Below are 14,099 nucleotides of genomic sequence, written 5' to 3' on the forward strand. Positions count from 1 at the left end.
GGGAGCCCTCGGTGGGGCCGTGCCCGCTCTGGGCGCCCCGCAGCCCGGGAGGGAGCCGCCTCCTGCCCGCGGCCCGGGACGGACACCGGCTGGTTTCGCGGGCGGTTCCTGCGGCTTTTCAAGCAGCTGCCAAACTGCCGGCTAAATGCAGGCTTGCAAGTGCTGCGTTAGGAGGGGAGAAAACTAAAAAAATCTGTAGGTTCTTCTGACAGAGTTCATGAGTATCCAGTCTACAGCCAGGGCTGCTCACTTCTTGTCTGCGAACTCCCACAGTCTTGCTTACGGCGAGTCGCGGTAGAGGAAAGCTGAACGACGGTACAGAGATTTATTCTGTTTGTCCGAGGAAAGACTGCGTTCAGGTACTTGCTCACACCCTCCCATACTTGCTGAGAAGATTTAGTCCTCCGAGTGTGGGAGTCTCCAGTTCCCATATTTCAGTTGGCATTTTCTGAGTAGTTAGCTGTGGTTTTGAAGTCTTCACCAGTTTTATCCTAATCGTTCCCAAACGCATAAATACAGCTACTCTCCTAGGTGGGTGCACACTTACATATTCTTTAGCATGGGCTGTGTCATTCCCTGGGGAGTTTGAGTGCTGCGATGGGCTGTGACAGCGCAGAGGGCAGGGCGCGCTGTGCACGCGGGCAGGTACGCAGCAACTCCGCTGCCCAGTTAATAAAGGTTTTATGGTTTAATGTCTCTTGCGTTGAAGTCTTCTTGGCCAGAAGACAATATACTTGGATCTTAATATATGGTTGCACTAAAGTTTCGATGACTTGGAGTTATTTCAACTGTGAGTTCATTAGCCCCTTTGAATACAGTGAAAGATACGTTGGTCGTATTTTTTTCTCAGACATTGCTGTAGGAGTAGTAAGGCTGGAGGGCACAGATGGGCTGGGCACTGGTTGTGGGTTGGCATAGTCATACATCAGATATTACTTCTCAGAAGAAGTGGCCTGCTTCCAAGTGTATGTCTTCTGTTGTGATGCGCTTTTTTTTTTTTTTTTCCCCCTTGGAATAAAGAAACAGCTGCTTGTGATGTAAGCCTTTCCTTAAAATGGTGCATTTGGAGTAGGATATGGCTCCACTACAGTCAGCAGACACATAAAAAACCCCTGTATTTTTGGGCTGAAGGAGCTAAGCTGAACATTCTCCATTCATATGATACTCAGGCACTCCATTTTCTTAATGAGTCTTTTCTCTGCCTGTTATAGGAAGTAGCCTGCAATTTGTGTCCTATGAGTGCTCTCCATTGAGTCAAGCATGATCTTGTCTTGTATTTACAATTTCTAGTGAAGTGAATATACATGAATACATATGACTAAATTGTTTTGCGTTGCTGAAGTTGAGAGCAGGTATCATTCTCAAATCGCTCTTTACTCAGTGTGATGAGACCTTTCTTCTCTCTGCATCTCAGGCACACCAAAGTTATTACCCATGGGTAAATGGTATCACCACCATGTGATTTCTTTAAAAATCATCCAGCCAAGGAGGTCACTCTTTTTATGGTAATAAGAGACAAGTACATCCCCTGATGTTTTTTCATAAGCCTAATTTAACTGCTTGAGGGGAAACGGGCAGATTTTAATAAAACTATTTTAACTAGCTTGTGCCATTAAAATGTTTGAATTTAAGCTTTTTTTCTGTTTTGGGGGAGCTTCCCTAGTAGTGAGCTAGCTTTTAGACTACCATATAAATATGCCTTGCATTGTTTAAGCTTTCTCACATGTTTAGTCATTTTTCATGTAAATAAACTCTAGATCAGATCAGCTACTGAAATGGAGCATAACTGTGCTGACATCAAGATAGCTGTGTTCATTTGTACCAGCTGAACATGTGTCCCTTTATGGTCAAAACCTACATGTGATCTGTTTTTAAGTAGAGAACAGAATGGCTTGTTGGTCAGATAGAGGAATCACTGTCAAGAAACACAAGCTTTTATTTCTGCCCCATTCCTGACTTCTTGCGTAACTTGGAGCAAGCACATAATTCCCTTACACTTCTGTAAATTGAGAAAAATTCTTTCCCATCCCACATGGATATTATTCGGTTTAATTTAGTGATGCATAAAATGGGATAAATACTTTGGTTAAAGTTGGTGTGCAGAGTGTCAGAGTATGAAAATACATTTTAAAGCTATGGGCCATTTCCTCAGCTGAGTTAAGTTGAAATGGTTTCCTTCAACCCCTGAAGATATGTAGGTTCATGCAAGCTGAAGATTTGATCCATACGTATTTCTTGAAAAGCCTTCTGTGGTTCAGCCTATACAGGGAATACCGGGTTTTGCATATAGGAGAGGCTGTGAAGGCTGGAAGGACTCTGTAAATGTTACTTGTTAATGGTCTCTATTAATAGCAGGAAAAAAGCTTGTGTTAAATTTTACAAATTGGCAATGCATGTAAAGCTGAAGTAAATTTGATTCTGCTGGCTGCACATAAGTGAAATAGGTCACCATCACTACTCCTCTGGTGAGCTTTTTTCCTCCTTTGGTTTGACGACACTTTGCAGAGCTTGAAGAGAAAAATTATACACAGCTCCAGTATACTTACTTTATTAAAAAAAAAAAAAAAAAAAAAGTGTATACTCTAAAGGAAGGGAATAATAAAGCTGAGGAAACAGAAAAGTATCTTCAGGCTACTTTGCTGTGGTAAAATGACTTTGCTTTGAATTCATATATACTGTACTTGCACAATAGAATGTAAAACAGCATTTATTTACTCCATGACGCTGGGTGACCCACTTATTTCTGTTCCATATTAAATGGCGAGGGGGACGAACATCATCTCCAGGTGAATATTTCACTGTTCTCCAAGGATTTTGTCCTTTTCAAATTGTACAGCTTGTGTATATGTCTGAGGTATTCTCACTAGATGTGGTTGGATGAGAAAATTAGTTTTGGCCCATGCCATGTAGACCTTTAAAAGAATAGGCCTGAGGGGGAGATTTTATTTAATAACCCTTTACACCCCTGCATAGCATTCAAGTCCTTCAGCACAGCCAGAAATGGATTTGTGCAGCTGTGAAAGGTATTGGCTGGTGTGCAAAGGACAGTCCAGCTCAGACAGACATAGGTTAACAGCAGCACATCCCTCTGGTCCTGGACTGGCAGAACTGGATGGAGAGTCTATACAATGCCTCTGCTCTGGGGGCTGTGCTGTGTCACGCACTGCAGGTATCTACAGCCCTTTGGGTTTTTGCCTGTTGCACTTTTATCCAGCTCAGGGCACCTAGCTGCTATTTCATAATCTGTATAAAAATGGATGGTAGGGATGCCACTCAGCAGTGTTTCGTGTTCAGCTTCGTGCTCTGCACATACACAGGGCACCTGTCTTCTATTTCTTAGTTTACTTATGTCCTCTGCTATTTCTTTATATTTGATCAGTCCATTTCTCTTCAGTCACTGTGACCAACGAAGAGTGTCTGAATGACAGAGTAGTGGAGATCATTTGCTTCACAGAAATGTGTTGTCTGTTACTAACACAGGCTGCTGATACTGCGAACATCAGGGTATTAGGAGTGAATAATGAAAGAGGATGGATACACTCCATTTTCATATAGTCTGGTGGATTCTGCTGGAATTAGGCACTCAGCTGTCTTTAGCTTTAGGATATCAGCGTTGGAATACATGTACCAAGATGTTGTCTCCAGGCATCTTGTCTATAGGCAGATACCCACAGCAAATGAGGAAAGAGTAGGAGGGAGAATAAGGTGGAAACTCCAAGTCTATCCCAGGCAGTAATAGAGTAGCATGTAAGCTATGCTAATTGATACTCTGAGAGAATCTAATTATAATTTTCCCCCCCTTGTACTGTAGGTGATGACAAACAGTGAGCCTGGTTCTATTCCCTCACCCCAAGGGCTTATATAAATATATCCACACAGCTTGACTCCGAGGACAAGTTTACTTCCCCCCTCTGTTCTTTATACTTAGCCTATTTACAGCTCTGACATTTTTCTTGGACTTCTATTGCTTCTCTTTGATCAGTAAATATATTTTTATTTACAATATTGTCCTTTTCCTCCCCTGCATCCTCAAGAAAGATACAAATTTACATTTTGCTAAACCTTTTGCTGTTGGTTTTGTTGGTTACCTTCTCTCATAGAAGGGTAAGTTGGGTGAAAAGAAAGCTACTGCTTTGTGCTTTCTCCTATTTTGTGTCATTTTGTTCTTCTAGACAAACTATCTTTGATTTAATGGGGTTGAAGTATGAGTGCATAATAGATTATCTGTCACTGGACCAAATCAATCATGGTTAACAGTGTATTGACAGAGCATATAGCAAGTATCCTTGACCTGAGGTTGAAAATACCTGTTATCAACGTCCTGTGGTTTTTGCTGCTGCTTGGCATGACCTTTGAGGCAGAATATTTTTATCAAGTTTTTTTATTTTAATATATGTACTAGTTTTCTCTCTGAGTTTTTTTTAACTAATATAGGCCTCTTCCTTCATTTGAGGGGCACAGAAGAATCCAACCAGGCATGTCTCAGAGTTTTAAAAGAGTGAGAAACTTGTGTTTTTAAATAGAAGCCAGTCTTTAAATCCAATTGAGATTACAGTGATATTTTCTCTTTAGTTAGTCTGCCACTTAATTGCCCAGGCCAAGGTGTTTTACATATTCATTTGTGACATCTAACACTGTATGTTGTTGGAGGGAAAGTATGGAATTGGTCTTGTCTGTTATGGCAGTTCCTGGGCTCCTTTATTCTTTTTAAGCATTTATACATAAGCATTTCTTTCACACAGCCCTGAGCACTTCTAACAGCATTTTTTAATGTTATAGCAAAATGTTTCTGCTGTTTGTTGTATAGATCAGTGCTGTAGTAGCTTCTGTTGGAGGAGGGGTGTCATTTTCCTCCTCAGTGAGGGTGTTTTGGTATTTGCCCTGTGCCTCTGCTCAAATGAGGGTGCTTAGCTATTTGCAGAAGCAGTCGGGAGGTGACGGGGTCAGACCCAACCATTGCTCTCAGTTGAGATGGACAGGTGAGGTATGTGCTGGATGAAATCTTGTTCCCAGTGATGCTGCTGTATATGTCTGAATTCAGAAATCAGAAGGGTGATTTGCACATATGAACGGCCTACCTGAGCTTGCTGGTACTTAATAGGTGCTTAAATGCTGCCCTAAAGTAGGAGCTTATTTTGGGTCTGTGTCTTTACAAAGATGAAACGGTGTTACGGAGTAAGTAAAGTAATTACTACCAAGTGAGAAATAAAAGACTTTGAAAAATATTATTGATGTACTTTGCTACTTCAGGAAAAATGTATTTGGTAAGCTTCCAGGCAAGCAATGTCTTTGCTCTAGTTGGCTTGCAGTTTATGGACAAATGAAAATATATTCTGCCTATGAACAATGTAACTAGATCTTCTTTATCTTGCTTATCAAAACATACGTATATTCATGCAAGAATGACTGAACTTCTACCAGGATGGATTTTTCTTCATTGTTATCTACTTTGTTTTATGAAAATGCTTTCTGGTATTGTCTCCTAATCCTGGCATCTGAACGCTTTCTGTTTGTGTAATCAATGATATGTTAATATCTTGTCTGTTCTATATCTCTCAAAGAAGATAGCTTTTTTGAAGGGGAAGGTGAAAGGTTTTCTTCTGTGGACAAGCTTGTAAATACATGTTGTTGGCCAGGACAAGGTTATAGTTTGCTTTCTATCTGAGTCAGAAGTGAGGAGTTTTATGGTGATTCTTCGCTCCTGCTCTTCTGTATTTGTTTCAATTTCTTGTTTGATCTGTGCACCAAAAAGAAGCTCATGACACAAAGTTGTGAGCATGGCACTATCGGCCCAAGTACAGTCTCTCTCAGTGCCAGGACATGACAAATGTTGAACCTTAAAAGGTCTGCACAACATCTGCAGCCCTGCTGCACAACTTTTCTCTAACGGGCTCAAGGTATACATGAAATATTTAGCGTTTTACTACATAACAGAGCATAGCATCTTTGGTTTTTTGAGTAGTGTTGGGGTCCTGGCCTCTGAATTACCTGGGTTTGTGACAAATGAAATTCACAGATGATTATGGGAAGCAGAAAATCCCCCATGCTGGTTTTTCTTCAGTCTATCATTGCAGGCTAACCTGGAGAAAATCCTGTACCCAAATGGTTCATCGGTTTAAACATCACCATGAAGGCACAGCCACGCACTGGTGGGTTGATATCCACCCATCTATCCTGCTCTTACTGGCAGTCATGTTCCTGCTCCATTCATTAACAGAAATACTGACAGTTTGCCCAGTTGTCTGTGTGCTGTGGTGGGGAAGTTAAACCGGGGGTGTGGAATGCCTGTCTGTCGAGTAAGCAGATGATGGTTTACATCTGGAGCCCCATGTGATGAGCAGAGCCCCAGCTCCCGCTGCTATGAAAACAGGTGGAAACCTTGGGCTTTTATCACTGTTTGAAAATGTCGAGATGTGAAATATATTTTGTTCTCACAGGTATGGCTAATTGGCTGGTTTTTGTGAGAATTCCTGCATGCATGCAAAAGGGTAATTATGTGAACTGTATTCCTAGAAAAGTTTCAGACATAATTCTTAGGTGAAACAATATCAGACGATATCAGTTGATTTGTATGTGGACATCTAAGCAATAGATCATGCTCTAAGAGGACCATATATTGGAAAACTGCAGGGTTCCAGCAGATTTATACTTTGGGACAAAGCTGTGGAATTAGGTAATTCTGTGTCCTCCTGCATTTCTCATGATGTAAGTGCTGAGCTTCTGCGAGTAGACAAAACTTAAAGGAACTTCAAGCAACATCATAAAAAAACTTCAGACTACTGCTTTTGCCAAAAACTCCTAATGAATGAATTCAAAACAAAATAGCATTTATCATGATAACCTGTAGTCAAGCATAGAGTAGTAGAGAAACTGCATTTTACATACTTTATATTCTTCTGATGGCTAGAATTGGAAGATACCCATCTGTTTGAGTTTGGGGTTTTGGGGTTTTATTTTCCATAGCTAGATTTGTAGTATCCATATATTCCTCATGTCCAGACCAATGGAACTGAAATACAGACCTAGCTGTGATGGATTTTATAACTCTGTTGCAAAATTTCACATCTCTAGATGCCAGACCAGGGACCTCCATATCCATTTCAGAAAAATGAGCTCACAGCACGCCTGCTGTGTGATTTGTGTACCAATCACACCTATCATCACGGTGTTCAGCACACACGCAATGCACCTCTGTATTTTGCTTGGCTCAAGCCTGAGGGAAGCCAGGTTATAAGAAAGTTTAAAGTTTTTATTAATGCATTTATTATATTGTAGTATTGGAATATCATCTAACTGTTCCTACTAGCCCTGCAGGAGCCCAAACATGAAAACAGTTTTGTGATGTCCAAATACTGCAGCACTGGTTTCACAACAAAAGATGAAGGAACTCAAGTGGAGAACCCTGATCATTCTTAATAGTAACTGTGAAATAAATAAGCAGTTATTGAAGGGCAAACAGATAATATGGTAAGAAATGCCACTGACCTTTGTTTTGTTCTGGATAAAATAATGAAGCCCTTATTTTTTTTAATCTTCATAAAGCAGAGACAGGATTGATGTAAAATATGCAGATCTGACTTCACTACTTACTTACAGTGACATGACCTTATACTTTTTATCCTTTCTTTCTTTCGGTGAAATGGCTTTGGTACTGATACAAGTAAGGTAGAGGCTAGTTGTTTTAAATTTTCCACCTTCCCTAAACAAAAAAATACTCCTTAATGTAGCATTCAAACAGTTGCTTCCTCTCATTGCTGTAAAAGTAAATCAGAGCTTGGTGGAGGTTTCAAGAGGAGAGAAAGAATTGGATATAGAAAGATAAGTAATGTCATTATCTGGGTTTATGTCAGAGGTGGTCTACATACATACAAAGTTATAGAAGGGCATAAGCAGTGGACAAAAAGGTGTCTCTGAAAAGCACAGCTTTCTGTTACAGGATTTTTTTAGATGCTGGAGCTTTGGCACCAGTTGCTGTTGTAGAGAGGATGGTATGTTAGGTCACAGATTTGACCCAGAATTTACCTGTTTCTTTTGTGTTAATATTGGAGATAGCCAAGATCTGAAATGTGGGCTCTTTTCCACATTTCCTCTTCATGCGTCACTGATGACCTGTTCCACTCTTGTTTCCATTGTTGTCCATTCACTAATAATCTCGCAGAAGGCTTTATGAGGACCTCAGCCATTTTTCATAGTGATTTCCATGACTGCTGAACTTTGTCTATATATGAAGTATTAATGCATCTCCTTCCCTTCATCTCTTCTGGCATCTGCTTGTTCCTCTAATGACATTCATGGTCATTCTACCTGTTCCAGCCACCACTGTTTCTCCTTTCAGGAGCTCAGAATACTCTCATTCAGCCCATTCTTCCAGACTTGAGTGTGAGCACGTTCTTTTCCCAATAGCTTCCCTATAGGATTGTGTTTACATACAGCCACTTTCTGTAGTAAAAATATTTGGTAATGGTACATTTACCATTTCTGAAAGAAAATGTTTGTCTGACCTTGCCTCGACTGAAATGCCACTGGGAAGCAGACTGGTCACTCCAGCCTGGAATCAGGAAAGTCATTGTTAGAAGAAAAAGAAAAAAAAAAAAAAAAAAAAAAAAAAAAAAAAAGCAGTGGGGGTAACTGTCATCCAACCTAAACCACAGAAAACTCTTTGTCAGTTTTCATTTGAGACAAATATAGTTAAAGTTTCTTTTAGGTTAAAAGGGAGAAAATAATAACTCACTATATTAACTTGTAGGGCACTAAATACTTGTAACAATAACATTCCAAAGTAGTGAGATTGCCAAAGATGTGAACCAATGCTAATCTTCAGACTTAACCTAAAGCGTAGTACTGAAATGCTGCCTCTTTGTCATCCCTCAGGGTTAGTGGCGGGGGGGAGGTTTGTATTGATGGGAATTTTTTGTTTGTTTGTTTGGCTGGGGTTTGGGGATACAGGGATGCTCTGCTGGAACTGAAGGAGCAACCGTCTGATAACATTTCCAGATTTTCTTTCTGGTTTCTGACCTAGAACGATGGCTACTTTAATGAGATATTAGTTTTCTTCAGTCTTAAGGATGAAGCTTAATTCTGGGTTTTCTTTTATTTTACCTCTACTGATCTGTTTTAAGCTGTGTTCTGGTTCAGCCCTAGCTAAATTATGGCAAGTTTTAAGATTCAAAATCAAGCAAAACAAAGCTCTTAATACAATGTATTTTCCTTTTTCTAACTGCTTGCCTTGAAATGTCTTTGCCTGAATGTCTGATTATTAAAGGATATTACAAGGGAGATGTAAAATCAATGCTAATACCGGTTAACTTCTGTGAAGTTTTTGCCTTAAATCAGAACTATTAACAATGCTAAATGGAAAGTCTTTCTAGCTGTGTGTGGGATGGGGAGAATCACGCTGGATGTGGTGAGCTGAAGGAACCAACGCACAGTAAGTGGAGAGAGAAGAGGAGGCTGAGCTGGGAGGAAGACACTGTATTTCTGGAATGGATGGCCACATTGCCTGCTGAAACATTGCCTCAAAGCCCAGGGAAGCTTGTGTGAGATTGTCATTGTCATCACACAGCCAGCTGCTTAGCATGTCCCATTGTTATGAGCATCTGCGGTGGGCTTGTGGTTTTATTTTGTGTCGCTTGATGTTACCATTCTGTTACGGTTGAATATTCTTCACGATTAACATCTGCTGAAGTTTTCCAAGTGTGTTTGTAGAAACACACTGATTATGGAGAAGCAATCTGAGCTGCTGCAGTTCCTGGCATAAGGTCTAGTGGAGAGGAGATGTAAGAAGATGAGAGAAGGCTTTGGGGTCTTTTCTTTTCCCATGGTGGTTAAATACCAAGGCTTTCAACAACTTCAGTTCCAGCTGGGTCACAGGGATTCTGAACTATGTACTTCAGCAGAGCTTATGGATTTTAAACCTGTCACATTGTACTTTTATTATAGATATGGTCCTGCACTTGCAAGCTGTTTTCTTGATCTTTTGCCAGCAAGGCTTTTGTAGCAGTTCTTGGAAGATATACTGTAGCAGTTCTCTTTTATAATATCTATCATTAACACCTCTTTGGCATCTGTAAGAGTTTCTTCTTTGCTGGAGATTGGAGCAGATGATTAAGCAGCCTTTCGCTGTCCACAGGCAATTTCTCAGATTTCCACCTTGTTTCAAATCTACCTTTCTAGCAAAGGTCCTGGAAAAAGGTTGTGGCAGGGCAACTGCAGCCCTTACCTTCATGGTAATAATAAACTGTTTGAAAAATTTCAATCAGGCCAAAGCAGTGAGACAGCTTTAATGAGGATTTGTAGTGACCTTCTGTTTTATAGTAGGTGGATTCTGGCACATTGTCAATTTTAATTCTTACTGATCTTCCTGTGGCTTTTGATACCAGAGATCATAGGTTTCTCTTAAAAATACCTGTAGAAGATCCCGAGCCCCATGGGCACTGTTCTGACATTGCTTCATTACTATTTGCCTCAGTGGTGCCAGTTTGTCGCTGTAAATATCTCCTCTTCTGATACTGCCCCGGTGAACTGTCAAGTTCCCCAGGGCTATGAATTGGGCGGGTCCCTGGGGTTCCTCTATGTATATGTGAGCTGCAGCTTGCCTTTTCAAAACTTATACACGTTATAACGACATGCAGAAAATGCTTGGACATATTTATTTCTCACATGTATTTCTGTGTATGCCTGCCAAAGTTTAGACTAAAATGTTGCAAAAGTAAATGCAAACAGAATGGGGCTATGACTGTTATCTCCTTGGGATTGAATCACATTGTTTTAGTCTTGATTTGGTATCATAAATCACAGAAGTAGTCTAGGCATGGGGGTGAATTTTTTTCTGTTACTAGTTAGTCATGTAATGCTGGAGAAGTGTTTCTGGATGCGAAGAGGCAGCAGAGACTGGCTGCTGTTGCTGTTTGAGGTAGTAATGACAGTAAGACTTGCTGATGGAAGAGATCTGCTAAATCATCAGTTTTTCCTGTCTAGCAGAACTTTACTTATGGGCCATCTGTTAGAGGCTTTTGCCTAATCCTAAAAAAAAAAAAAAAAAAAAAAAAAACCTTTATTTCATGTATAGAAGGAACTCTTTTAGAATTAATCTGATATTCTTTTTTCCTTTACCCCTATTTATTCTTCCAGTGATTTGAGGCAGAGTTAATCTCGTATTGAAGGTATCAATAGTTAGATAAACAGCTACCACTGGGCTAGATATCTCAATTGTGGATTTATGTCTGTGGAAAGACAGAATAAATCTGTGCTGTGATTAATTTCATCCATAGGAAGGCTTGTACAGTGTAGATATTTCAATCCTTGGCCTCAGCTAAGAAACTGAACCTTCATAGTTTGGAGGGTGGGTGTATATAGAAGACTGTGGTCTGAAGAGATGTAGGCTGGGGAAACAAAAGCACAAAAAGGCAAAATTTCAAGGGACCCACAACTAGTTTGTGCACTGGTTGCATGTCACAGACTTTTTGGCACTACTACTTTTGGTAATCTTGCCCACCCAGGGTGTGCAGCACATCTGCCGGCGGCTGTGCTGTGGACTGGAAGTGGTTGGGCTCGTGTCTGAGGGACTTATTGTTTGATGTGAGGGAAGAGACATGGGGACAACTAGTTCCCTGAGGGGCTGCTGTGTTGCAATGCAGAAGTCAGGACAAGTGTCCAAAACATGGAAGGTGCTCCTGTTGCTGCTGGCTGCCGTGGCCTCATTTCGCCACTGCCACATGTGTCTGAGCTCCTGGTTCATCATGGTATCCATTCAATTAAACTGTCACTGTCCTTCTTAGAAGAAGAGCTAGTTGATAATTTATCTTGTGATTTAGTGTATATATTCTCAAATTGTACTTGCCTATTTGGGTCATATTTCACTTTGAAATGATTTCTAACATCTCTTCACAACCTCTGTGGATTTAGCTGTGGCAGCTAAATCTGACAGGGATTATGAATTGGAGCCCTCCACCACCACAGTTCACAGTCCAGAGTATTAAAGTGAACTGAAATCAATAGTGGTTTACATTATAATGTGCCTGGCTCTCAACTGGAAACTGAAGAATGGACACATCACCTGGTTTTGCCTTTTCAGCTTTCAGCAGAAGGTGAGGTGGCCAACACCTTAGTACTTGAAAGCACTTGAACTTTGCTTAATAGGACTTGGAAGAGCTCACAAGGAAATGTTCTTCTTTGATAGTTTGCTTTCTGTGTTGATTGTTCACTTCTTTCCTCTGTGCTTTGGATTATATTTGCTATGTATTAAGTTTGCATGTGTTTCTAATTTACCTAGTTTCTTCAGATTTTGTAATCTCATTCATTTTTGCCATTTATCTCAAATCGCTACCAGCTGTAAATATCACAAGTATATTTTTTCACACTGTTTTCCTAATTACAAATGAAAATGCTAGCTAAAACCAAAATAACAACCTTCCTATTTCATATGAGGCAACTTCTGTATTTAATACCCTGCTTCAAGTCAGTTGTACGGTGCTAGATCTATTATCTGTATATGAAGACACTGTTCTGTCTCTACCAGTGGTCATCAGTAGAAAGGACAAGGCAGCAACTTGTTTAAGTACACATCTAAACATTGTGTAATGTTTTCAAGTTATTTTTACTGTTTCTATTTTTATCTAGCTGGCTTTTAATTCCTTATTGTCTAATTAAATGTAAAAGAGGTACTAGTATTAGGTGCTTCACTTAAAGAAAAATTACATTCACCTAATAGAACATTATCAGATGAACAGAATGGATTAGTAATTTAATTAGATTTTAAGTAGTCTGTAAACCAATGGTATTCAGAAGAAGCTGTTCTGCTTCTTCTCTGAGTTCTTTTAAAGCTTGAGAGTCCATAAATGTTCATACGCAATGACACTTTTGTAACAGAAATTATTAGGAGCACCTCTTTCTGGTTCTACCAAACAATGCTGTGTTTCCTTTTTTCTAGATTCTCAGTCTCTTCCCAGCTGGCTACAAGTTTTCAAAAATCCCTGTCAGTGCTGTGGTAAGCGTGTCAGTGAAATCCCCCCAAGTCCTGCGATGTGGCCATCTGAACCAACAGGTATGCTTCTGCTCTGTTTTCAAGGGCTGCCTTACCTGCTCTTTTCTGTAGTCATTTTTGATGATTCCAGGACACTGTGACCATCAGATAGCATTGTTGAGCAGTAATGTTAAGGTCCTGTTTTATTTCCATGAAGCAGAAAGACAGCAGTAAACCTTATCACCTGAACTAAATATTCACAGCATAGCCCCTCTCCCCCTGGGCCTGCACTGGCTTTGTGTTAAACAGCATATTGATTACAAGATTACAGCGTTTTGTGTATAAAAAGTGTATGGTTATGGGCCTTTAGATTTCAATTGCCTATTTATCTCTGTGGAAAATTGTATATATTCACAGAGAACTGCTTGGGGTGGTTCAAAACAGTGGGGGGGAAAATGAGTTGGGACAAAGAAGATACATGCTCTTCTGGGGACTCTGTTCTTCTGCAGTTCCCTGTACCTTAGTGCGTGAACATCAGTGGCAGCAGAAAAGGTGTCAAGGCTCTGCCTGTGTTATCACTGATGCACGCTGTGGTGTCTCCTCATTCCTTCCTCGCCCCACCTAGCCACTAAGGGTGATGTGTAAGACACGGAGGATTTCTTCATCCGAGGGGCTGTATGTGCAGTTGTGAAGCATTTCTACTGTCCTAGATAGGGAAAGTGCCATTATCTTTCCAGTGGCTACACCCACTTTCATAGAAGGAATCAAGTGCTGGGTTACAGTTACCTCTACCATAGTGTGTTTTGTGAATGACTGGGTAAAGCAATTGCCTGCACAACTTGGGAATGCCCAGGATGTGGAGTGTCTTGAGGGTGGATCTGCACTGGTACAAGTAATGTATGTATGCATAATTTGCAATAGACCATGGTCCATTTCATCTTATAGTTGTAATCTAGTCTGTTTGGCTGCTCAGTTTATAGATGAGTTAAGTAGGGCTGCTTCCCGGATGGTATAATATTTCACACTGTGGTGAAATATTTAAAATCCCATGGCTGAAAAGTGCCTGCATCACTTTCTTTAAAGTGTTCTGAGGTCTGTCTGCCTGCAGCAGTGTATCTACTTTAATTTTTAAAATAAT

At 40.4% G+C, this 14,099-nt stretch overlaps 1 protein-coding gene across 2 annotated transcripts in view; it reads left to right on the top strand.

Annotated features, from left to right (window-relative positions):
* The window catches only part of MPPED2 (metallophosphoesterase domain containing 2), a 213,262-nt gene that overhangs the window by 12,492 nt on the left and 186,671 nt on the right, over positions 1-14,099 (top strand). For both annotated transcript variants that reach the window (XM_026850830.1, XM_026850831.1), the window contains one exon: positions 12,929-13,042. The gene's annotated coding sequence lies outside the window, so the exon portion shown is untranslated. The remainder of the gene's footprint in view (positions 1-12,928; positions 13,043-14,099) is intronic.

This window comes from Athene cunicularia (genome assembly GCF_003259725.1).
Source record: "Athene cunicularia isolate RWA chromosome 5 unlocalized genomic scaffold, athCun1 chr5_part3, whole genome shotgun sequence".
NCBI lineage: Eukaryota > Metazoa > Chordata > Aves > Strigiformes > Strigidae > Athene > Athene cunicularia.